The 26,137-nt window shown below is 45.4% G+C and overlaps 1 long non-coding RNA gene across 1 annotated transcript in view; it reads left to right on the forward strand.

Moving 5' to 3' along the window:
- Positions 1 to 3,234: 3,234 nt before the first annotated feature.
- The window catches only part of LOC142829804 (uncharacterized), a 33,328-nt gene continuing 10,425 nt past the window's right edge, over positions 3,235 to 26,137 (forward strand). The window contains exons 1-3 of the long non-coding RNA XR_012904601.1: positions 3,235 to 3,308; positions 10,983 to 11,173; positions 11,728 to 11,813. This is a non-coding gene — a long non-coding RNA (uncharacterized LOC142829804). The remainder of the gene's footprint in view (positions 3,309 to 10,982; positions 11,174 to 11,727; positions 11,814 to 26,137) is intronic.

Raw genomic sequence — 26,137 nt, forward strand, 5'->3', positions numbered from 1 at the left:
CAGGTCTCTTCACACACGCGTGTGCCTATCAGGCCACGGCCCCTGTGTGGCATGCAGCTGGAGCCACCTGCCCAAGGATGGCACAGCCCATGCCTGCATGTGCACAGGTGGCTGTGTGATCCGTTGGAGGCATGGCCCACGTGCACGGTCCCTGGTCTCCTTCCCTGCCTCCCACCCGGGGAGGGGACAGTGATGGCACTTACCTGGTACGGCCTCCCCGCTCAACCCTGCTGACTCCGGTACCGGGACAGCTGGTGGTGGCCTCTCTGGTGCGCCCAGGTCAGGGCCCTTAGCTGGGCTGGCGCAGACTGTCCCGCCTCCCTGGGCTGGCACAGACTGCCGCCCCCCAGGATTCGGTCGAGGGCGGGGAAGTAGGGGCAGGTGTCAGCCCCTGCTGCGGCACCGCCCCTGGTGGCCCTGGCGTATGCCTGCTTCAGCTTCTTGACTTTGAGGCGCACCTGCTCCTGGGTGCACCTGTGGCCCTTGCGGGCCATGGTGGCTGCTATGCAGCCATAGACAGCCACATTCCTCCACCTAGTGCAGAGATTATGGACATTGGGGGCCTCCCCCCAAACCTCAAGGAGGTCCATGATCTCCGCACTAGTCCATGAGGGCGTGCGCCATCTATGACCCCTGGTTGGCCCGTGGGTGCTGAGGGACTGAGCAGGGGATGGCTGGCTGCCATTGTTTGCCATTGTGAGGCCACTGACTGAGGGTCTGCGGCTGCTGGTGGGCCTGGCTCTGGCACATGCCCAGTGGCCAGACTCTACCCCTTTAAGGGCCCTGGGTCTGGGGGAGAGGAGAAAAGTTTTCCTGCTTGTGCCCACGGTGGCCACCAGGGAAACTGGGAAGGGCTGGAGGCCCCCTATTTCAAATTAAGTGTCTACCCAGCACTTAATTCGAAATAGCTATTTCAAATTTGGCGTTATTCCTTGTAGAATGAGGTTTACCAAATTCAAAATAAGTGTTCTGCTAGTTCGAATTTTATTCGAATAGCAGTTTGCATGTATAGACGCTATTGAAGTTATTTTTGTCAGGGATGGTTCTTGGTCCTGCTGAGAAGGCAGGGGACTGGACTCAATGACCTTTCAAGGTCCCTTCCAGTTCTAGGAGATAGGCAATCTCCATTATAAAAAAAATAATAATAATAACAAGATTGTGGAGTACGCAGCACACGGCCAATACCTCCGGGACATTCCACTCACCCATCTCCAGATGGGTGAGCAAACAATGGAACCGGGCTTTCAGATGCCCGAAGGCACACTCCACTTGGTTGCGGGCCCAGTTGAGGCAGTCGTTGAACCGTGCCTGGATGTGGTCTGGCCGCCCCGTGTAGGGCTGCATTAGCAAGGGCAGCAGGGGGTAGGCCATGTCCCCCACAACACATGTGGGCATGGGCACATCCCCGACAGTAAATTCCCGCTGGGGGAAGTAAGTGCCAGCCTCCAGCCTGCCAAACAGGCCAGAGTTGCGTAGGATGCGAGCATCATGTGCCCTGCTGGACCAGCCTGCATAAATGTCCAGGAAGCGGCCACGGTGGTCCATGAGGGCCTGGAGTACAATTGAGAAATACCCCTTTCTGTTTATAAAATGGGCCGCTTGATGCTCTGGGGCACAGATGGGGATGTGGGTTGCATCCAGGGCTCCCCCACAGTTGGGGAACCCAAGGGTAGCGAAGCCGGCCACCATAGCCTCCACATTGCGCAGGCGGATGACTCCCTGGAGCAGGATGTCATTGATGGCACGGACAACCTGCAGAAGGGTGCAGAGAAACACAGAGGAATACATCACATAAGGCAGGGTGAATGCGTGCTCCCTTGGGCCCCCCCCCCAAATGGTCTCTGTCCTTACACACACACACACAAGCACCAGGGCCCCCTCGCCCCATGGGCCCCCCACCCCACCAGCAGGCCTGTGCAAAGGAGGGACGGCCCAAACCCCTGAGTGACCCAGCCTGGAGTCTTGCCTGCCCCTGGGCATGGAGTGCAGCACCCTCCTCCTCCCCCCTGCATGACGACAGCACTGACGGTCGATCTGCCCACCCCGAACTGGTGTGCCACTGATCGGTAGCTGTCCGGGGTGGCCAGCTTCCATAATGCAATGGCAACCCTCTTCTCGACTGGGATGGGTGCCCACAGCCGGGTGGTGGTTCTCTGGAGCGCAGGGGCGAACCAGGCACACAGCTCCAGGAACATCTGCTTTCGCATGTGAAAGTTCCGGAGCCATTGCTGGTCGTCCCATTGCCCCAGGACCAGCCTGTCCCATCAGTCGGTACTGGTGTCCAGTCTCCACAAGGGCCTCTGCACGGTGAGGTGGGGATGGCACAGGGACTCCATGGCTTCCCTGGTGAGGGAGTGCATAGTGACCTGCACCTCAAGGTCCTGGATGAGGAGTGCAGCTGCAGGCACTCCAAAATGGCTGGAAGGGGCCAGAGCAGGCACAAGGCCACCCCTGGCTCCATGGCACAAGAAACAAACTGAGATAAAAAATCAGCCAAAAGCACTAAAAGGCACAAGGCAGTGGTGTCAAAAAGTCAGAGGGCAACCACAACTAGAACTGCTACGGCTGTCAGTCCCTGAAAGAGGTCCTATAGCACGCAGCAGGAGAGAAACAGCTGTCCGGGGAGATCCCTTTAAGCACGTGTCTCAAAGGAGCTCCAGCCCCCGCCCCCAGAAAGGGCTGGTGCCATTTTGCCCTCTTCAGAATGGTTCTAGGCTTCTGCTTTTGCGCAAAAGTGTCCCGCCAATATAGAAGCGCTTTTGCACAAAAGTGCATCGTTCTTACGATGAGTCCCAGACCAATCTAGACGCTCTCTTGTGCAAATACTTTTAACGCAAAAACTCTTGCGTTAAAAGTATTTGCACAAAATCATGCCAGTGTAGAAGTAGCCAGAGTGTCCTGAAACTCAGATGCAGTTCTACCCTCACACACACCTTTGCTGGGGCTATGCGGCCTAGCAGCTGAAGTCAGTATAAACAACCCCCTTGCTTCAGATCCTCTGTAGATTAGGTGTCTCGCTGGCTGGTTTCCAGGTCTGGTCCCTCTGGTGATTCCCCTACAGGAGCTCTAGCAGAGCCTCTTTCCTCGTTGGAGGCCAGCCCAAACTGAGCTTCTCTCCAGGGTTTCATATGTGAGCTACAGTCTGAGCATGTCCAGCAGGGCTGCGGGGGTGGGGCTTCTTCAGTGTGGTGCTGGTACAGTCTGTTAGATCAAAATTATTAGCTGAGCTTTGCGAACAGGGGCAGCTAACAGAAAGTTTTGTGAGGGAGTTCTCCAGGTGAAGGAGGAGTGATTACAGGACCCTTGAGGTAAATGGCTGTCTGTGTGTTTGTGGGGTTACTTGCTGGTTGCCTAAAAGAAACTGTGCTGAGCTTGTGTTTGATAGTTTCTTTGTTTAAAGGACGGTGTGCTGTGGCCGGCAGTTGGAAGCTGTGAGCTTCTTAATGAGGATTTGAAATCTAAAACCCTCTGTTCATGGTCAGTCCTTAGCCAGGGGGTGGGGCTATCAGGAAGGCCAGGACTTTATAAAGCCCATGAGTAAGCGACCAGGGGCAGCTAACAGGGAGTTTTGTGAGGGAGTTTAGATGGGGGGTTAGAAGGGGGCTAGGTACACTTGCCATTCTTTCAAACTTTTACACTACACTATAACTAAAACTACCAGATTTACATAAAAACCCTATCAATAAACTGATTAGCTGTAGGAGAGAATGCAGGCAGAAACTCAGCAGTAGAGTGGGGGCTATCCTGTTTGTTGCACCCAGTGTAGAATGTATGATTACCTGCCCTATGGATGGATGGTATATGTGTGCATTTGCTGCAAGGAGCTCCTGGTCCTCAGAGACTGCATACAGGCTTTGGAGGTCAGGGTAACTGAATTGGAGGAGCTAAGGGAGGACAAGAGGTACATGTATGATTCCTTCCAGAACACTGTAGAACTATCCCACCTCCAGTTAGACAGCACCTATGCTGTTAGGGAGGCTGAAAGGTTCAGGGAAGGAGAACATTCAATTGGAGCAGAGGGAAATGACCCCATAGTTGGGACCCTCCTTCCAGAGGATGTTATGGTATCCTCTCACACTTAGCATACATCTCTGGGGGAGAGAACTCCAGTCATTAGGAAAAGGCAGGTGTTAGTAATTGGGGATTTGATCATTAGAAACATAGATAGCTGGATATGTGATAATCGGGAGAACCATATGGTGATTTGCCTGCCTTGTGCAAAGGTTGCGAATCTCTAGAGACATCTATATAGACTAATGTATAGTGCTGGGGAGGTGCTCGTGATTGTGGTACATGCAGGTACCAATGACATAGGGAAGGGCAGGAGAGAGGTTTTGGAGGCCAAATTTAGGCTTCTAGGAAAGAGATTGAAATCCAGGACTGCTATGTTAGTGTTCTCTGAAATACTTCCAGTTCCATGTGCAGGGCCAGGTAGATAAGAAGAGCTTCAGAGTCTCAATGCGTGGATGAAATGATGGTATAGAAAGGAGGGGTTTAGATTTATTAGGAACTGGGGAAACTTTTGGGTTAGGGGGAGTCTGTATAGGAAGGATGAGCTCCACCTAAACTAAAATGGAACCAGACTACTGGCACTTAACATTAAAAAGGTTGTAGAGCAGTTTTTAAACTAAGGGCCGGGGGAAGCCGTTGGGTGAGGAGGAGCACATGGCTCGGAGAGCAATATCTCTTAGAGGAAGGTCTATTAATAGAGATGCTCTATGTTCTGGTTTGGAGCAGAGGATGGAAGCATGGTTCGGATCAGATGAGACACAATCAAATGAAAAAGAGTCTAACACATCAGGAAATGGCAGACAGTTAAATAGTGATGTGTGTTTAAAGTGCTTATACACAAGTGCTAGAAGTCTAAATAATAAAATGGGTGAACTAGAATGCCTAGTTTCAAAGGAAAATATTAATATAATAGGCATCACATAAACTTGATGGAAAGAGGACAATCAATGGGACACAGTCATAAGAGGGTACAAAACATATCAAAAGGATGGAATAGGTCATGCTGATGAAGTAATAGCACTATATGTGAAAGAAAATGTAGAATCAAATGAAGTACAAATCTTATATGACCCTAAATGTTCCATAGAATCTCTATAGTTAGTAATTCCATGCTCCAATAATAAGAAGATAGCATTTGGGATATATAACCGACCACCTGATTCCCGTATCCGAGACATTGCGGAGGCATTGTCAAGGATTATCTGACCCTCTGACTACTACCCCATGCTACTCATCCATGTGGGCACTAATGATACTGCGAGGTGTGACACTGAGCGCAACAAGTGTTACTACAGAGCTCTAGGAGTACGGGTGAGGGAGTTTGGCACGCAGGTGGTATTCTCTGAGATCCTTCCTGTCAAAGGTGGGGGCCCAGGCAGAGACAGGTGCATCCTGGAGGTGGATTCCTGGCTGTGAAGATGGTATTGCCAGGAGGGCTGTGGCTTCCTTAACCACCGGATGCTATTCCAGGAAGGACTACTAAGCAGGGATAGTATTCACCTTTTGAGAAAGGGGAAGACTGTATATGGTTACAGACTGGCTAACCTAGTGAGGAGGGCTTTAAATTAGGTTTGACTGGAACAGGTGACCAAAGCCCACGGGTAAGTGAAGAACACGGAGACTTGGGAGATAGGTCAGAAATGGGAGGGAGTGTGGGCTATAATAGCAGAGAGAAAGGAGGGACAAGGCAGAACTGGGAGGCAAGCTCAAATCAGTATCTTAGATGTCTGCATACAAATGCAAGAAGTATAGGTAATAAGCAGAAAGAACTGGAAGTGCTAATAAATAAGTACAACTATGACATGGTTGGCATCACAGAGACTTGGTGGGATAATACACATGATTGGAATATTGGTGTAGAAGGGTACAACTTACTCAGGAAGGACAGGCTGGGAGAAAAGGGAGGGTTATAAGGCCAACAGCCTTATATACTAAAAATGTACACACGTGCACTGACGTGGAGATGGACATAGGAGACAGATGTGTAAAAGGGGTAAAAAACAAGGGTGTTGTCATGCTAGGGGTGTACTACAGGCCATCTACCCAGGCAGAAGAGGTGGATGAGGCTTTTTTTAAACAACTAACAAAATCATCCAAAGCGCAGGATTTGGTGGTAATGGGGGACTTCAACTATACAGATATATGTTGGGAAAATAACACAACGGGGCACACACTATCCAAAAAGTTCTTGTGCTGCATTGAAGTCAACTTTTTATTTCAGCAGGTTGGGGGAAGTTTTTCTAGATTTGATTTTAACAAATAGGGAGGAACTGGTTGAGAATTTGAAAGTGGAAGGCAGCTTGGGTGAAAGTGATCATGAAATCATAGAGTTAATGATTCTAAGGTATGATAGAAGAGAGAACAGCAAATTAGAGACAATGGATTTCAGGAATGTAGATTTTGGTAAGCTCAGACAGCTGATAAGTAAGGTACCATGGGAAGCAAGACTGAGGGGGAAAACAACTGAAGAGAGTTTTATTTTCAAAAGATTCCCATCTAAACTGCCGAGTTTTTTTCGAAAAAGGCCCATTTCAGAAAAAAACTGCAGCCCCCATTATGCAAATGAAGTGCAGGATATCTAAATCCTGGCTTCATTTGCAATATCGACATGCCTAATTTACATCCCTTTACAGAAAAAGGGATGTAGACTAGACACAGCCTTAGAGTTGAATGGGACATCAACTGCTATGTACAGTAGTTGAGAAATAATACTTAAAAACAAATTGTCCCAAGAGAAGCATCTTGGTCTTGTAAAGATATCTATAGTTGTCTCAAAATGTTTAGCATGGCATCTCATTAAATATAAAATATAGACATAAGGATACATACTTTATTTGAAACACTTAAAAACAAAATTAGCAATTTGGTTCTGGAAAGAAGCCAGGGGCAGCACCATCTGAAATTGGTACACTTTTAAAGCTAGATTACAACATGTAACACATTTTGATATAAAATAAATCCTTTTTCAGCAGCAAGTCCAATCTTACTGTTAAATCATTATGTTTATATATCAATAGCAACATATTAAATCTTCATGAGGTCAGAAATTAAGTGGAGAATATGGAACCTCATTCTACCAGTGTTACGCCATATTAATTCAATGTAGAGCAGTGTGAATAACAGACTCTTGGGTTTGCTACAAATGTTGAATGGCTAGAAACTATTTTGCATGAAACTGAAAAGATGCTTCAATAATTTTAGAGAATCAAAAAGTCAAGTGCGTTGTTATGATGGACTATCCAAACTCTATAATGGGCAACCAGGGCTTCAGGAGCTGCTTTGGGCTCAACTAGCCCACTTTAGCCCCCACCACACCTGCAAGCAATGCACAAACTCGTTGAGGAGTTAATAGGGAGAAGAACAGCTCACTTGTGGGCAGGTCAAGGAATAAAGAGAGGACTTTTGTATTGCATTTTCTGAAGAAGAGCAGGATTTCTCCCATCAATAATTGCCTGAAGGTCCATCCCAGGAGAAGGGAGGACATTGTTGTGACAGGTCCTGAGAAGGACACATTTTTCCCTCTCATAAATTAACCGTGTGTGTGTTGAGTCCCTGTGCTTTTTGTTTTGTTTGTTTATGGACTGGGCCTTAAGGGGAGGGTCTTGGAACTGACCTGGCTGGAGGGTCAAGGCATGAGAGGAGGCACCTATTAACCCTAAAAGGGAGAAAGCTGTCCTGCCATGTCATGGCTGGCTGTGAAGAGGTACCAAGCGGTGAGATGACCACCTTCATGATCTTCTGTTACAGATTGCATGTTTTGGACATTAGCCATGTAATGGGAATTTTAGGAGATTCTCAGGATCAGAACTGTTTTTCTCCCTGGGTCCTGGGGAGGGCTTGGGCTCCCCTACCCTTTGGGGCTACATCTAGACTGCAGGCTTCTTTCAGAAGAAGCTTTTTTCAGAAGAGATCTTGCAGAAAATCTTCTTCTGAAAGAGAGTGATCACACACAAAAGCGCATTGAAAAAGCCACCTGCTTTTTCAAAAGAGAGCATCCAGACTAATTGCACACCATCTTGCATAAAAGGCCATCCGGAACCACTTCAGCAAGGGCTTTAGGTCACCAGTTGCTTCCGAGTGCTGGTGCCGGAGTCTTGCAGAGACATGCACTTAAAGGGACTCCCCTTGACAGATGTTTCTCTGCTTCTGCTGTCTGCTTGCCTACCTCTTCAAGGGACAGTAAAGCTCTTTCAGTGTCCTCTGTGCGCCTGCCTCCCCTTCCCTGTTTGTGTGACAAACTGAGAGCACTTACCTGAAGATGTCTCCCCAGCATCAGACGAGGCCTGAGAGATGTCCTGGCTGGCAGGCATCGGCTCCAGGGAAAGGGTGATGGTGTTCATCACCTCTTGCTGGCCCTGGTTGTCCTCCTCCTCCTCCGTGGCCTCTGGCTGGGCAACAACGGGGGTCTCGAGGCTGGAGTCCATGACGATGGGCGTGGAAGACATTTCCCCATCCCCCAGGATCTGGTGGAGCTCCTGGCAATAGGGACAGGCATGGGGTCCTGCCCCTGAGCGCAAGCTCCGTTCTCTGGCCCTGACATATCCCTGGCAGAGCTCTTTCACCTTACTCTGGACCTGTTCCAAGGACTGGGGTGGGTGTCCGCTATCCGCCAGGGACTCAGCCACATGTTCAAAGATCTCGATGTTGCGGCACTTGGAGAGGAGATCCTGAAATGTCTCCTCCTCGCCCCACAACACCAGGAGGGATAGGATCTTTGCTCCAGATCTTGGGTCTTGGGACGCCTGGTGCTTTCCCTCTGCAAGGGCCAGGAGGGTTGCAGGGGGCTTGTGGCTCCACCATGGTGGAAAGGCCTGTGGAAGGGAGAGCCTTGTGGTCAGGGTGCTACTCTCAGGCCAGCTTCCTGCCATGAGGCTTGTCCAGGGTGCCTGCAGCTTTAAGAGTAACTATAGAGTTGTGATTGGTATGGGCGGAGTGCCCACCAGGGCACCTCTGTTATTTCCTGGAGGCCTCTTCTTCCAAAAGAAAACCCTCCTCCCCATCCACACATGCCTTTTTCCGAAAGAGTTCCTTTGGAAAGAGGTTTCTTACTCATAGAACGAGGATTACCAATGCCAGAAAAACCCCTCTTTTGAAAGAACATGATTGCAGTGTGGATGTAACTCAGGTTTTGTTGGAAAAATGGCCATTTTTCTGACAAAACCTATAGAGTAGACATACCCTGGATGTTGAAGGTTCTAAGCCCATTCGCACACTAGGCTATACTTCCCATGTGTTTAGACAGTCACAGCTGGGTTGAAAGAAACAACTGACTGAAGAAAATTAATTTTTGTTTTTTACCATTTTACCATTTTTTCAGTAAAACTAAAAAATTAAATCAATTATTTTGAACCAAAATATCAATATGTTTTGAAAACACCAAGATAATTTAATTTTTAACCAAAAAAAAAAGGCAAAACCAATGCGGTTTAACTGGACATTTCAGTGTAGCCAAACCTTAATTTGTTGCGGCAAGAAAAAGTTTTGGTTGATATGTAACCCAGTGCTCAGATTACTGATTTAAGTAGAAATGCTCCTGGTACACACTGGTGTATGAAGGTAAAGTTTCCATGCTGGTGTCAGGAAAAACCCTGATGAATTGTTGTGAAATTGTCAGAACAATGATCTCACCCTTTATTGAGGAGATCTTTCTTCTGATTCTCAAAGCTTTGCATAGTTTGGATTTTTTCTGGAGTCACTCTTCATATCCAAAGAGCAAGAATAGCCATACAAACTTTTTCCATCAAGGAACTCTTTCCTTTTTGAATGAAGTCCTAACTAAAGTGAGCTGTGACTTTGACACCTCTAGAACAAGCTAATGCCTAAGGGTTGACTATGAAGACCACACCAAAGGCGTAGTTGGTTCAGTAGGCAAGTGGAATACCTCATCAAGGCAAACTAATTAGTGAGCACAATACTTACGGTTTGCATGCTCTATTTTAGCCCCCAGTCCCATTATGTCTCTATATCAAGGTCCTGAGTCTAAGGGTATGTCTAGACTGCATCCCTCTGTTGGCAGAGGGATGCAGATTAGGCAGGTCGACATTGCAAATGAGGCAGGGATTTAAATATCCTATGCTTAATTTGCATAAAAATGGCCACCACATTTTGCCGACTCAGAACTTTGTCGGCAAAAAGCTGCAGTCTAGAGGGGGATCTGTTGAGAAAGAAAGCCTTTTTCAACAGATCCCTTATGCCTCTTGTAAGGAGGTTTATAGGATCTGTCAAAAAAGGCTTTCTTTCTCAACAGATCCCCCTCTAGACTGCCATTCTTTGCCGACTAAGTGCTGGGTTGGCAAACATGGTGGCCATTTTTATGCAAATTAGGCACGGGATATTTAAATCCCTGCCTCATTTGCAATGTCGACCTGCCTAATCTGCATCCCTCTGCCAACAGAGGGATGCAGTCTAGACATACCCTAATACTTACTGCTTCCAGAGGGCATGTGTCTAGTTAGCTCAAAGGCTCTCTCTTTTTTTAAGCCCCCATCAGCAATGCTGCAATCCACTACTTGAACATCCAGAGGCCAGAGACAGGGTATTCAGGAAAGGACTTTGCTTGTGGGATTCCAATTACAGATCAATATAAGCCAACTTTTGAGGATAATACAAGTCTCATTGGCTTTTGCCTGTTGTCTGTCATTAATGGTAGCCCCAAGATGACAGACTGGCATCTTTTCTGGAGAAATACAAATACATTATTCCATTTAAGATAGCTAAATAAAAAGAGGTGCATAGTTCTGAGATACAGTACTCTTTGATGAGGGCTATGGAAACACATATATTGCTGGATGTGGGGAGAAAACAGTGATTTTTTGTTTGTTTTGAGTACCTCTGCAATCAGGTTGCTACAACATTTTTCTGTGCACAAACCCACTGGCAAAGTTTCTTCCCCTGTTTTTAAAAGCATTCCTGTGTAATTTTCTCTGTCTGCTTTTGACTATAAAAATGTTATCTTTTTATCTCTCTGGCAGGAAAATAAACACTGAATGTTGATATCGTTTGCTAGGAAAATGTGTCATATGGATCAAGGAAAAATATCTGCCCTTACCTCAGGAGTATGCATGAACCTGGCAGATTCTCTGCACTCATCTAGGATGACAGTGATTTTAAGGATAGCTGCTTTCAAGGGAGCAACTTTTGGATTAGTCAAGGGTGGGATATGGTAATGTGTCTTTTTGAAAGACTATTTTTTCTACGCAAATTGAAATACTACCAACTTACTCTGACATTTGCTTCATTCAGTCTGTTCCACAAGTATGGTGTGCAAGATCTCTCATTAAAATGTAATAAAGTAGAAAACATGGCAATAGAGCACAGTGAATATAGATGCTAAATATAATTGCAGATTCCAATCACCAGAACCATTAATTCTGTTCGACTCATAGTCTTCCACAATCTCATGTGATCTTGAGTAAAGAAGTTCAACAAATACTTTTTACTATTTTGGTTAATAACACGATCACTGTGTGTTAAGTTTGCCGTAAATGTGCTAAAATGATTAGTTTGCGAGGTTTTAGATACTTCTTCTACTCCCATTAAAGTCAATATCAAAACTCCCACTCAGTTTGGAGTCAGTAAACTATAAGGGTATGTTGAAAAGAAATGGATTAAGTACAATATGGGTAGTTTGAGTTATATGGTTGCCATATTGATTGAATCTCCATCTTGAATTGGCAAAAGGACAACCTGACTTCCATCTTTGTGCCCTTTCTTCAGGCTTTTGGAGCCAAAACAGAGGAAAGAATGGGAACATGGAGTGCCACGTGACAGTAAATCTGCCCAGCAACTGGAAAATACATAAGGTAATGCCTGTTGCTCTGACGGGCCTCTGTGTCTCTGGATGCTATGTAATCAGGTCATCTCAGTGGGGCACAGAGACCTCCCACAGTGAGCCAGCCTTTCTGAGAGCTAGAGCCAGTGTAGATAACATCTAGAAGGGACCCTTTACCTTACATCCATGCACAAAAAACAGATAGGGAGTGTCCACATGCCACACGCAGGACAGAAGATCGAGAAAAGTCTATTTACCTGTTCTAGAGGTTCCTGGAATTCAGGTCCTGATGTTCCTATGTCCTCCCCAGTGTCTACAGGACATGGTATAGTTCTTCCCTACAGTCTTGTTTTCCTATTGTAAGGGTCTGGGCTGTGGGGTTCACCCCTTATGGTAACATCTGTTCTAACATCTGAGCCATTATTGTTATGTTGCAGGGAGTCCTAGTTTGTTTATTTGTGTTATCTAATAAATATCTTGTTGTTTTATCTAACCTGCCTGTGTCTCAATTACACTAAACACTGATGATAGATGCAGAGGGGGGTAGGATAGATGCAGAGGGGGGTAGGATACTGCAGACAACCCATCTTCTGACCAGTAAAATCATAGATCTAACTGTTTCAGGCTAATGTTTGGCAACCACAGCAGGACTCCCTATCTGTGTTATCTATTTTTTAAAATTTTATTTTAGTTTTGTTCTTGACACACAGACAGTAGGCTGAGTAGGAAGGTTGTCACTACTGAGAGCACTAGAGTGGAAACAATGGGGTGGGCTGGGAAGGCCGCAGGTTGGTGGACCTCTGTGAAGCCTCACTGTCAGGTAAGCCAACAGCTAATGTGCTGTAGATACCTGCAACATCTGGCTGTTTACCTAGTGTGAGGTAGGGTGGCTACCGACAACCAGGATCTCCCACGGGAGAGGGTGTCCGGGAATTTGAGTGAAGTCTCAGTTTGGCCTGTGTGCAGAAGGGGTGAAGCTTCGGCCTGGTCTGTGTGCAGGAGGGGTACTGTTTTCTGTAGAGTTAAAGTTGTACACTAGGAGGATACGGCCTCCTTCCAGAGGGCCCAAACAGTCTGGGTGCTGTCTTTTTCTAGAAACAGCTTCCCTGCACTTTCTGGCTACTGGGTCAGAAAACAAGTGGTTGGACTGTGGCAAGAAAGCCCTACTCAGGCCGTGTACTGCAGCATAGGCCCAGCTCATTAGATGGTGCTAGCCCAGATCTGTGGTGGAATAGTGGCATATCATTGGAGTAGGGCAGGTAGAGTTCCTAGCCCTGCACCAGAGGGCTAACCTTACCCTCCTAGAGCTATGCCACTATCCATTTGGCTATACTCAGTCACCACTGAGTGCCGAGGAACCTGAAACCAAATGGGTTGTGGCTGAGAGACTATAAGTCTCCCATCCATATCTGGGTGGAACCACTCCGTCCAAAATGAATGCTCAGATGTATGGAGAGTCTGGTTGGCTACCAGCAACAATTAGAACATCTCTTCCCTCTTGTGTATGTTTCTTTGGGAAGGGCAAGAATCCCTGGGCAGGGAGGCTGCACAGAGGCAGGAAGGCTTACACCACCCTGGTTGAAAAATAGGAAGGTTTTGTATTGTACAAGCCCAGACCCAATAAAAAAAGAGAAAAAGAGGGCATTTATCATGGCCTGTTCATAGCTTGCAGGGAGCTGCATGACTTTAGTGATGCTTAGGTGGCCGAGAATGCCTGGCTTGAACAGCAAATCAATGCCAAGGATTTGGAGTTGGAGAAATTGGACACCAGAGTGGAGGTCTTGGGAGTCACAGAATGCTATTTATGTGGCTCAGATTGGGAGCCTGGACATACAAGTCCTTGTCCTCAGTGACCTGGTTACCAAAAGCGAAAAGGAACTCTATCAGGCAAACCTAAAGCAGGAGGAGACCCAAGCAGCTATTTAAGAGCTCCTAAAAGAGCTGCACTCCAGTCAGTCACAACCAATGGAGCACACTAGTTGTCAGGCTAGACTCCAGACAGTGCAGAGGAAGCTGCAGCAGACCAAGGGACTATTGAGAGCTGTCAGCAGGAATCCATTGAGGAGGAGCTCTAGTAAGAGCTGTGGCACCTGCAGCAGCTCAGAAGGTTCGCTAGTAGAAAGGGTTAGAGAGTTGCTTAGACAACTAAACAGGAGCTTAAGGGAGGTTCAAGAAAAGATTCCCTCTGCCCCACTTGTAATGTCTGAGCAGGAGTGGAAGGCAATATTCATGGCACCGGTGATAAGCTATGGTCCAGGGTCAAAAAAACCCACAGAGACTTGCCATGAAGTCAGGACCTACACTCCTGAACAGGCCCAAGCAGTTGGAAAAATCCATGGGCCCCTTAAATCAGGATATGGCCATAGATGGGCGCAAAAAGTGGGAGTTCATTAATATTCCACGCTTAGCCTAATTTGCATATTTCTTGCACAAAAACAGGTGCAGTATAGACATAGCCTCATTAACATGACGTGATACTGGCATCATACTGAGTAGCTGCAGAAAAAGCACCAGAAAGACATTGAAATGCCAGCCTAGGAGGAAGATGTAACCTTGATCACTGCAAAACACCAAGGTGCATTTGCTAAGAACAAGCTGCAATGTGGAAAAATATTAGCGGAGGTGACGGTCAAAGGATCTGATCCCAAGCTGCAATGACAGTACAGGTACTCTGTGACTGCTAAAGAGTGAATCTGTAGCACAGTTGAAGGCTTGGTTCAACAGGGAGTGCTCATACCGAGAGCCCTTGCAATTCCTCCATCTGTCCAGTGATAAAACTGGATGGAAAAACTTGGTGACTAACAGTGGATTAAAGGGAGCTCAACCAAGTAATACCAAGGTTAGCCTCTGTACTGGCAAAATTTAATGAAGTGATGTCTGCTATTTCATCTGAAGTCAGATGGTTCTCTATATTAGACCTAAGTAATGTATTTTTCTCTAAACTACAGCAGCCATTTGCATGGTATAAATTCGCATTTACTTTCAGAGACCACCAACTGACCTTCACTTGAGTTCCACAGGGCACGCACAATGCACCATCAATATGCCATCATTATGTATCCAGCATATGGAATACTCTGAACAGCACAAAATCAGTCCTCAGCTATGTGTACAATGTACTCATAGCAACCAACACCAGGCAAGAAAATTTGGACATGGTAGATGAGGTCCTGAAAGTGATCCAGGAAACTGGCTTTTTAGTTAACCCTGCAAAGGTACAGTTGGTTTGCCCAGGAGTCACCTATCTAGGAATGAGCATCAGGAAAGAAGGCAAATGGCCAGATGCTCAGAGTCAGCTTGATTTGCAAACTACGCAGCCCTCAAGAGATCTCAGGATTAAGATCCTTTTTAGAATTCACAGGCTTCTCCCAAGAGTTTATTGAGGGGTACGCAGAAATGGCCAAGACCCTGTATGAACTGTTAAAAAAGAATCAGGAGTTGCATTGGGGTCTGGAGCACCCAGACTCTTGCAAAAGCACCTGCTCTTGTCTATCTACAACCGAACCACCCTTTGCCTTTAAGGCTGACTACAAGACCCTTATACCTCAAAAAAGATGCCCATTGACTGACCTCATATCACTCTACAACCACAGGGGTATCCATTCAGTCAGAGCCTGAATAACCCAGCTGGAGTCAGAGCAGATATACAGGTTGTTCCCTGGTGTTTCATAAGGGCATCAGTGCAGTGTTGATGCAGGATCAGAAGATTGGCTTGCATCCAGTTGCTTATGGATCCATGATCCTTAGCAAAGTTGTCAGCCGACGGTCAGGGCAGTGAGTGGTGTGTGTGTGTATACTATACACCCGAGACTTCAACTGCTGAGACCGGGGTCCCTTGCAGTGGGCAACCTGGAAGAGGTCGATGGGCACCCCAGTAAGTGTACAGGAAGAGCTTATTACACTTCAGATTTTAGCTGCTAGAATCTGTGATTCCTTCGCAGCCGGCAGCCTCGGGGAGGCTGAGAAGTGCCCCAATGGATTTTGCCACCTGGGTGTGACACAAATCCAAACGCCCAAGCTCTTCCTATACTGTCCCTAATGACTGGCTGAAGTTCTTTTTAAATTGTGCCTGGTTCTGTTACAGCAACTGAAGGAGTCAGGTTAAAGCTTAAACATTTACAGGTTTATTGAGGAAGCTTATAAATCATATGGTTGCAATGGCTATTGTTCTATTTCTTAACTGCTGACAAATATATATGTATATATATATATATATAGAAAAAAATGGTTACAAAGAAGATAAAGATAGGAAATAGAAAATAATGGTACCAAATGACAGCTTAATCTTTAAAGATCTCTATTCTATGCATGCACTATAACAAAAGGACACATACAGGTACAATTTTTACCCCCTTCTGCGTCACTCAGTCCCAGCGTGTCAGGCCAGGATCGGTTCCTCAATTCCTCGGAAAGACGAAAATACGAGGTGGGCGTCCCCGTGGAACCTCGGGAGGTCAAACACCTAACCTGACCAGCAGGTAGAGGGCAGATTGACACTCAAAAGAGAGTGTGCTGCTGTACCACTTTATAGATCCGTTGGATCACGTATTTTCTCTTTCTTATCTGTAATGCCAAATGGTGCTGGTCTGTCTTTTGTGAGACCAGTTCTTACAAGGGAGTTGTGAACTTAATTTACACTTGTAAGAGAGAGTTGAGAGGATTAAATTGGAAGTACTGGACATTCTTTTTCTCAGTGGGAAATTCCTCTCCCAGGGACTGTGTGTGTTCGAATCAACATGGGTGCCAGCCGGGCACTTCTTGCAGCCTCAAGCTCAGTTTATTTCCTTAATCGTTACTCAGAGTCAGAGAAACTCGCATCTCCTGGTCTCGCATCAAAGCAGATCAAAGCTTAATGGCTATGCTGATTTTCTTACTGTTGTTTCTCTGCCCTGTATACAGACATCTCAGAGGGCAAGCAAGATTGTTTGAGATGGGGGGGGGCTGTCTGGCTACAAAGGTGGAAAAGCAATTTAATGTGTGTGAGTGAGAGATCTTGGCTTTAGTCTAGGCAATAGGCCACTGGAAATATCTTACTAGTGTGTTCCCAGTGATACTCAAAATGGCTCACACTCTATTAAAATACACCCTTTCAGGGCATATAAACAAAGGATGGGTATCAGGCCCTAGACTGGCCATTGGACTCTGAGCCTAATGAATTGCGACCTAGAACTTGAGAAAACACCTAAGTTAGCCATCATCCCATATGCACTGTTGACAGAGGGTGAGGAACATGCATGCCCTCTTTCCAATCTGAAAACCAGTGTGCCTAATCCTTGTTCTCTAGACTAGCTACAAGGAGGTGGTGAAAAAGGGCCTCAAGATCTTGGTTATGGCTGGGAGCTGTTTCCACCAAGAAAGGAGTCCTTATACTTCAGCCTGAATCACATCAGGTACTAAGAGGTATGATTCAGCCTTTCTCAGCTCTAGCAGCTGAAGCAGTAGCAGTATTGCTGGTGTTGCATGACGAAACACCAGGGAACAACCTGTATATCTGCTCTGACTCCAGCTGGGTTATTCAGGCTCTGACTGAATGGATGCCCCTGTGGTTGTAGAGTGATATGAGGTCAGTCAATGGGCATCTTTTTTTGAGGAATAAGGGTCTTGCGCAAAAGGTGGTTTTTTTTGTGCAAAACGGATCCGTCTACACTGCTAGTTTTTGCGCTAAAACCTCTTGCGCAAAAAGCATCGGAAGAGATTATGGAAATGAAGCACAAGAAGTTGCATTGCTTCTTGAGTGCTTCATTTGCATTACCTCTTCCACAAAAAAAGAGGCAGTGTAGACATAGCCTAAGTGTGTATTTGAGTTTGGATGCTGATGAAATCCAGGGTCTTTCTGTTAAGACTTCCAAAAAAGTGCCAACAATCCTGGTAATTTCTACTTATGAATTGGAATGAGAAACCACTAGGCTACATCTACATTGGCAAGATTTTGCGCAAAACCAAACGCTTTTGCGCAAAATCTTGCCACCTGTCTACACTGGACGTGAGTACTTGCACAAGAACACTGACATTCTACTGTATAAAATCAGTGCTTCTTGCGCACCTACTCTGTCGCTCCTGCTCAGGGATAAGCCCTCTTGCGCAACTGTTCTTGCGCAAGAGGCCAGTGTAGACAGGCAACATCAATTTCTAGGGCAAGAAAGCCCGATGTTTAAAATGGCCATCGGAGCGTTCTTGCGCAAGAGCATGTCTACACTGGCATGGATGCTCTTGCGCAAAAGCACATCTTTTGTGCAAAGACACATGCCAATGTAGACGCTCTCTTACTCAAATACTTTAACGCAAAAACTCTTGCATTAAAGAGTATTTGCACAAAATCTTGCCAATATAGATGTAGCCCTAGAGTATTCACATGAGCAAGCACAAAATTTCACTTTCCCACTAGCTCTCCCCCAACAGATGGCATTGTACTGCAGTAGCAGTTATTTAGCATTTTAAGTAGAAAAAACACCTGCAGAAAAAGAAAAATCTTATTACCCAGACTTCAAAGCTTCTCTACTTCAGTTTCAGACTGTAATGTCATAACTTGGGGTGGGTATTCAGCAACAGGGATCTAACTTCAGACCTTGGGATCCAAAAGTGGGAACCTCTGCTTAAAGTAAAAGACCTACTTCTGTTTAGTTCAAAGCCATGCATAGACTCTCAAAACTCTACTTTCAAAACTCTAGGGCTTTGTCTACACTGCACCCCTTTTCCGGAAAAGGGATGCAGATTAGACACTTCAGAATTGCAAATCTGCGGGGGATTTAAATATCCCCCGCGGCATTTGAATTTACATGGCTGCCGCTTTTTTCTGGCTCCGGGTTTTTGCCAGAGAAAAGCGCCAGTCTAGACGCGATTTTCTGGAAAATAAGTGATGTGTCTCATTAGCATCCCTTTTCTGGAAAGGGATGCCAATGTAGACACAGCCTAGGTGGTCTAGTCAGTTTAGTGAGTGGAACAAAATAGCAACAGTGGAAGAGCGGGTTATGTAACCATTATTGAATATGGGAGGAATTTATGATGAAAGATTTTTGAGACAGAATGTTCCTGTTTTCACATCTTGAAAACATAAATAATGAAGCAAGAAATAAATTTTTGACTGAAATGTTACTTTAATTAAATTTCTATTCAACTGTTTTGATTGCTCACATAAGCCACCAGGTCTAGGTTCTGTTTCTCTGACTAGGTACAGTCTATCCCATAGGGCAGCAGCCAGGGGTGTACTCCTTTTCTCATAAGAAATGGCTGTATTTTATATGAGCACCCTTGTTTTTTCTCTCTCTCCTCTCTCAATGGTGTAGTCAGAGGAAACTATTGAAGGAGAGCAGCTTATACTTGTCCAGAGGTCGGGAAGGGATTGTTGTTGTTTTTCATCCATCTGTTTAGTTTTAGGGCAGCTTTAGCATTTTTTGTCAGGCCTGTGACACTAATCCTCCATCCTTTCACCCTGTTAAATGTGTACAGTCATATGTACATATTTGCTTCCTCCATTGTACACCGAACTGAGTCTTGTGTACCACATTCTCCTAGCACCCTGCATTAATATATATAGAGAGAACAAAACACAATATTATACACGATTATTTTGAAATAAGCTTTCTCAGACTACTCCATTAAAGACTGCTGTAAATGTATTCAGAAGCAAACTTTTCTTTTTTTAAATACACAATCACCTATCATGCACTTGTACTTGAGACTCAGACAGTTCATGTTATATTAACAACATCACAAGTCCTGAGGGTGCCTGGAGTCATTGAAAATCTCAAGTAGGTCTTGATACGTTGAGAAAAAAAACCTAGGTTCTGTAAAAAAAAACAGCCAACTTTAGGATGCTGCATAGTCAAGAAATACATATTCCAGCACAGGTGGATGGGTATGTCTGTCGTGATGACTTTGTGTCATATGAGCAAGGTTTTGTGGCAGGTTTGCCAGGCTGAGCTCTTCAAAGCCAGAATGATTATTTGTGAGGTTTAAGGTTTGAATGCTCCATTGCTCTACACACTTAAACCACAATCATTGTGACAGGGAATTTTATGGTTTACTTTAAAAAGTATGGGTCAGATTCTCAGAGAGTATAAATTGGCATAGCTCCATTAAATGCATTCTCCTAAAACCCCAGCAGGTTTCCTTTAGACATAGATCACTGTTCCGATATGCTCACTGAGGTGGTACGGTGATCAGAGGGATCTGGTTAGATATTTAGCTATAATAGAGGAGTCATATTGTCTTTATTACATAATCTGCCTCCTTTGCATCTGCTGTGAAATTGCTTCAGTAAATGGGAAGCCAATGCGGGTGCATAAAGGAAGTGGAGTAAAACATGGTAGGTAATAGAGAAATCTTGAAACAGATGATGAACCATAGCAGACTCATATTTGATAACACATGCATAAAAGAGCATTGAGAACTTGCAACATTTATCGGGCAGAGCCATGAGAGAGGGGACAGGTCTTATTGGTTCCCTAAAGGTAATCTTATACTTCAGCAAAACATCTGCAGCTAGCCCACATTAGCTGACTCAGGTTCAGGCTGCAGAGCTCTAATATTACAGTATAGATGTTCCTATTTGGAACCTCTCCCCTCCTGCCCTCAAAGAGACCCAGACTTTGGCCTCCAACACAAGCCTGAATAGCCACAGTGCAATTTTATAGCCCCACAAGACCAAGCCAGTTGAAAGGGCCAGCCATGAGTGTTTTATTCAAGTGCAGATGTACCTTAAGAGGCTCAGCTCAATTTCACTTACTAGTCGTTACATAAGGTGCAAGAGCATGAGCAGTAAAGATGACAGTACCATTGATAGAGCTCCCTAGGATCTGGGGGCCTGACAGTGTAGACACTGTCAGAACTAGCCTTAAACACTCTGTAAATAAAAGAGTAAAGGATGAGACTGTAACGTTTTTGGTTCATGTTGGCAAATTGAAGTTTGTGTGACCATCTTGATCAATGCCCTGTGCACAGTGTTATACTGGCAAGAGTTATTTTCCATGTAATCACCTCAACATTGAAGATTTCTGGCCACTGAAAAGCATTACAAATGACTTTTTTTTTTCAGAGCTGACATTTAGCTCACTTAGCCATGTATCTTTCTGGGCCTACATTTTTAAGAGTTACAAATGATTTCACGTAAGACTTTTGAAAGGCCTCCAAGTTGAATCTCCCTTTTTACTGTTCTGCAAAGCAGTGGCAGCTTTAAAAAGTGTGTGTCAGACAACCACTTCTTTCAACCTAGTATGTTGTTATATGCTTAAATTAGTAAGGAAAATGATAAGTACAGTATGCTCAGGATATCTTTTTAAAATATTTACAGCCTTGTTGTTTCAAAACCAGCTTCCTTTAAAGAATTCTAACCTTGGTTGCTGCGTCAATATATTTTTATTTCTCTAAGAGGGAAAAGTACTTGAATAATATTCTTAATGTCTGAAAAGAAATCATTCATGCTCCAACAAACTAACTAAGTCCCTCCCCACAATTATCTCTGAGCATGGAAAACAGATAAATTGGACAAGATCCTCAGCTTCTAGAAATTGACAGAACTGAAGGAGTATGCTAATTTATGTGAAGTACATTAAAAAATTTGAACTTCAAAGACAGTGTTTTAATAAAATAATAAGTAACGTTAGAGATTTTTAAATGGCACTGCTCTCTATGTGGTTGTGGCTGTACATTGGAATGTTATGGGTAAAGTTCTCATTCTAGCAGCAAAACTACAATTTGTAGCCAATTAAATATTTGAGAAGGCTACTAGTTTTCTTGTCTAAATGTGTGCATACTGTAATTTACTATTCATTTAGTAATGGAGAGTATGCATGCCATTTAATTAGATGTTCTCAAAAGTACTGCTACTTTCTGAGGACTGATTTGGGTCAACAATGTAACTGCTGTCACTTTGGTGGCCCACTGATCCATGTCATTGGACAATGATGGCTATCATAGCACGGTATTAAGGACAATAGATTCTTTGAGGCCAGTTGCTTTGCCTTCCCCCCCAATCTTCTGCTGCAACAATGTCAACTGACCCATCCAAATTGGCTGGGAGACACCTATTATTAGAAAGTGGTAAGAGAACTACGTTTGTCATCTGTCAGAGTTTTTGGTAGACTTCTGAGGAGGTCTGTTAAATGAGATCCCCATGCGCCTTCCATTATGAAGTAGGATTCAAGTTCACATATGGCCTATTTCAGTCACCACATTAGAATTATTTTCAGTCTGCTTTGAATATAAAATCTTTATGATGGACTGTTCATCCCTGAAACTCCAGGTGACACAGATGGTGCCCAAATAAACATATAGGTTGCCAGAGGGTTCAGAAGCAGGGAAGAAAGGTTGTGGAAGAAGCCCAGGAAAAATGTGATGGGCATTGAGAGTGTCTGTATACCTAGGATACTGATGAGCTGGAAACCAGAATAGTAGATGGGTCCCCTACCAGCCTGGGTCCCCTACCAGCCACAGGTAGAGTGACACTGAAGTGGACTGGAAGACTGCCTGGCATGGCATGTTAACTCTCTGTCCAGGATGCTTTTGATACCCTGAAAGGGAAAGACTATAAAATAACCTAGCTGGAGGGCTGACTCATGAAGACAGAGCCCCCTGAATCCTGGAGAGCAAGGGAAGCTATGTGACTGATAGGACAGGCTGCTAGACTTTGGATAAGATATAATCCTCATCACCAGCATTGAAGGGGTGCCACAGTGGTGAGTGAACCCCATTACAGTCCCTAGGGTGAAGAAGTAAACACACTTTAATTTTACCTCTTTCTTCATAGATCCAATTCATTTCCAAATTACCCAGACTGATTTTGGTGCTGCAACTTGATCTTACACTCCCTGGTTTCTCAGCAGCAAAAATGTTACAATTTTTATGTTTTATCATACAGATTTTATCACTTTAATATGAAAATGGGTCATTCTCCACTAAACCACTGCCAAAGCATGACATTTTTACTATCCCCATTACTTCTGCAGTATACTTAAATTTGATTGATGAGAACATTTTATGGTATGTTTGTCCTTAGGAGGCTCTGAGCAATGAGATAAAGAATATTAATGTGATTCGCTTCAGAAAAAGAGAATGTGTTGCATGTTGATTGGCTGCAGCTGTAACTTAACAACAGTAACAACAAAATCAAGTTTCAACTATAGGAGAAAAACATCCAGCACTTTATATTCTGAGGCACCCCTACTATGGTTAAAAGAAATAGGATGATATGTGGGGAATGCAGAGGTGTTTGCCTCTGAAATAGTGCTAGAAATCTAAGAAGGTAGTGCTGGATAATGCACGAAACAAGGAAACTTTTTTTTTGGATCAGCCTTCATCCAAAGATGGCCAGGGACGTTACCATAACTGAAGAACATGCAGAGTGTGTTCTGTAAGTCTGCATTTTCCAAAGTAAGTGAGATGCTGAAAATTATTAATCCGAATGCTCTACCTGAGGCAATTTAAGGGGACATGATTTCCTGAAAGTGTTGAATGCTGGCCTTATAAAAATCAAATTTCTTTAAAGGTCTTTCAAGCTGGGTTTGCAAAACTTGAGTTTTTGTGGGTTACAAGGAAGATAGGGCTAGAAAAGCTGGTGGATACTGAGGAGGAGGTTGGTGGTAGCTGAGGTTTGGGGCCCAACCATGCTGGGTGTCACCCACCACCAACTTCCCGAGGGATAGAGTTGGTACCCTTGGATCATAGGAAAATTAAGGGGTTTCCTGAATGTATGGGTGTTGGGGGCTCCTCCAGTGGCATAATGGATAAGGTATCTGCCTCTGGGGCCAGAGGTTGAAGGTTAAAATACAGACCATTAGGAGATTTATCTAGCATTGCTTGGGTCCTTAACTCAATTTTTTAAAATAAAATGAAAATGTACATGTTTCATTTAAATCATTGTGCTGGGGTGGGGCTGAGGATGAGGAGTTCAGTAAGCAGGCTTCTCTGGGCAGAGAGGACTACCTAAGCTCTCTCTATCACAGCAGCTTGGGGCCAGGTGAAAAGTGTCTGAACCTGGCCACTGCAAGTCCAGTAGGCACAGCTGGTGGAAGGGGTGAATGTCCTCCAGTTGAGGCAGGTCCAGGTTCATCTGTCACCTGTGCTCCCCAGCCAGAGTGAGGAATACAGCAAACTATGCACTTTCCCTTCACTCCCTGACAAAGGGAAACAGCCAGCAATGTTCCTGTATGAATCGGGGATGAGGGAGCTTCAGCTCCCCTGCACTCCCTAATGGGTACCTGGGGGGAAGTCTTAGGTCTGGTGGGAGGGTGGGGAGCACCTTCAGCCAGCTCCTTTTACTGCCTGGTGATTCAGCCTCTTTTCTATATAATTTTATGAGATGCAATCCCATTCCAGGCACATCATATTTTTCTGCCACAACCAAGCCCTGACCTTGCTTTTTAAGTTATGAGAACAGGAAGCTGTATACCAAAGGTGGGGGTCCTAACTCTTACCATGTAGGAGGAGTTCTTGAACAGACAGGGGGTATGTCTACACTACCCTCCTAGTTCGAACTAGCGGGGTAATGTAGGCATACCGCACTTGCAAATGAAGCCCGGGATTTGAATTTCCCGGGCTTCATTTGCATAAGCGGGGAGCCGCCATTTTTAAAACCCCGCTGGTTCGAACCCCATGCAGCGCGGCTACACGGGGCTCGAACTAGGTAGTTCGGACTAGGTGTACCGGTAGTTCGGAATAGGAAGCCTAGTCCGAACTACCTAGTTCGAGCCCTGTGTAGTCGCGCTGCACGGGGTTCGAACCAGCGGGGTTTTAAAAATGGCGGCTCCCCGCTTATGCAAATGAAGCTCGGGAAATTCAAATCCCGGGCTTCATTTGCAAGTGCGGTATACCTACATTACCCTCCTAGTTCGAACTAGCGGGGTAGTGTAGACATACCCAGACAGACAGACATGTAGGCTGTGTCTACATTAGCATCCCTTTTCCGGAAAAGGGATGCTAATGAGACAAGTTGGAATTGCAAATGCCGCGGGGGATTTAAATATCCCCCACGGCATTTGCATGAATATGGCTGCCGCTTTTTTCCGGCTTGGAGCTTTGCCGGAGAAAAGCGCCAGTCTAGACAGGATCTTTCGGAAAATAAAGCCTTTTCCGGAAGATCCCTTATTCCTCTTAAAATCAGGAATAAGGGATCTTCCAGAAAAGGCTTTATTTTCTGAAAGATCCCATCTAGACTGGCGCTTTTCTCCATCAAAGCCCCGAGCTGGAAAAAAGCGGCAGCCATGTTCATGCAAATGCCGCGGGGGATATTTAAATCCCCCGCGGCATTTGCAATTCCAACTTGCCTCGTTAGCATCCCTTTTCCGGAAAGGGGATGCCAATGTAGACACAGCCACAGACTCTCTCAGGGTATGTCTGTACTACAGCGTTAATTCAAGTTAACTATTTCGAATTAAGTTAATTCCAATTAAGCTAATTCGAATTAACCCATCTACACAGAAAATGCATTTTGAAATAGCATTTTGCTATTTCAAAATAGCGCGTCCACACGGAGTGGACTCTGAATCGGAGTTAAGGCTGGCTGGAACCAATGCCGGCAGGGCACCAGGTCACAACCTCCTGAGTGGGGCTGCTGCCTGCGGCTATCTGAGGTCTGTGCTTAAAACGACCCTATTCCCTATCCCAGACAGCCAGTTCTCAGGTGTCTCTGCTTGCTTGTGTACCTCGATGAGGGACAGCAAAGCATTTGTGTCTCAGAGTGCTTTGGTTGCCCTCACTCAGGACACCCTACCACTCTGCAACATGGAGACAGAGCTGCTCCTGGGCACTCTGGTGTGTCTTGTGGACGCGTTGCCATCAGCCTAGCTGCACTTTCTGTAGACTGCCATCTGGGAGGTCCATCGGGGGGCTGTCAGTATCCAGGGGCCCTGCAGGAAAGCTTCTGCCCCAAGGAGCACTAACAGTCTCCGTGGTCTGTCCCACTGGGGGCTTGTGCCTCATTCCTCCCTCACATCCTTCCATTTACCCCTTCCTATCACCCCTTCCTAATGTCAAATAAAATACATATATTTTCAAAAATATAAACACTCTTTATTTAACACAACTGAGGAAGGGGTGATGAATCTCCGGGGCGACGGGGGAAAGGAGGCAGGAGAGGGTAGGAGAGAGGGTGGGAGAAGCGAGGGGAAAAACTGGGAGGAGGAAGCTAGAAGGGAGAAGCAAGGGAAAGAAGGGAGAGGGGAAGCTCAGGGGTCAAGGGTGGGGGTCTTGCCTCATAATCTCTCTCGATACTGCTCATAATCTTCTATCATTTTTCTCCTCAACATTGTACAAACGAGCTTATACTCCAGGCCGGATTTGCCCTTGGCTGCCATGTCTCTCCATTTAGCAAGAAGATCAAGCATTTGCTGGGTAAAATGGTTTCTGGGCTCCTTAGGCTTC

This window comes from Pelodiscus sinensis, chromosome 6 (assembly GCF_049634645.1).
Source record: "Pelodiscus sinensis isolate JC-2024 chromosome 6, ASM4963464v1, whole genome shotgun sequence".
NCBI classification, from domain to species: domain Eukaryota; kingdom Metazoa; phylum Chordata; order Testudines; family Trionychidae; genus Pelodiscus; species Pelodiscus sinensis.